Below are 596 nucleotides of genomic sequence, written 5' to 3'. Positions count from 1 at the left end.
TTTAAAAATAACGGTGTATCGGGAACAGGCACTGGAAAAAATAAATGGGATGATGGAAGGAATAATGTACATGAAGAAAACGAAAAAAACAACAGCTGTTATCTACTGGATGAAGTGTAGATGAAAAAGTGCCAAGGAAACAGGTAGATTCCAGCAGAGAGAAGAGCCTCAATTTGGCCAACAGCTAGAGAACATGTGTGATGACATATATGTGATAGAGACATTAGTTACTTGACAATGCCAAGAATTATAAAACTTTCTCTCGGACAGCTACAACAATATCATCTAAACCACATGCAACATAGCACGACTGCAGATCTAAATATTTTGTATTTTAATTTCAAAACCAAAATCATGATCCGCAATCCAAAACTCCATTAAACAAACAGTTAATCTACGCTACAGTCGACAACAAAGAGAAAGAGAGAATAAAACATGATGTTCCCAGTAAGTGATTCATCTCTCAAAGCTGCAACTTGCAAAGGCAAGACAAAGCAATGATAATATTTTTCTCTCGTCAGACCACTTGTGGGGTTGGACGAGTTATTTCAAACGGTGAGCGACTCATTTTTCGTTTTCTGAATGAAATGGCAGAG

The sequence above is a fragment of the Penaeus monodon genome, chromosome 32 (assembly GCF_015228065.2).
Source record: "Penaeus monodon isolate SGIC_2016 chromosome 32, NSTDA_Pmon_1, whole genome shotgun sequence".
Lineage (NCBI taxonomy): Eukaryota > Metazoa > Arthropoda > Malacostraca > Decapoda > Penaeidae > Penaeus > Penaeus monodon.
Note: the sequence above shows the minus strand (reverse complement) of the source record.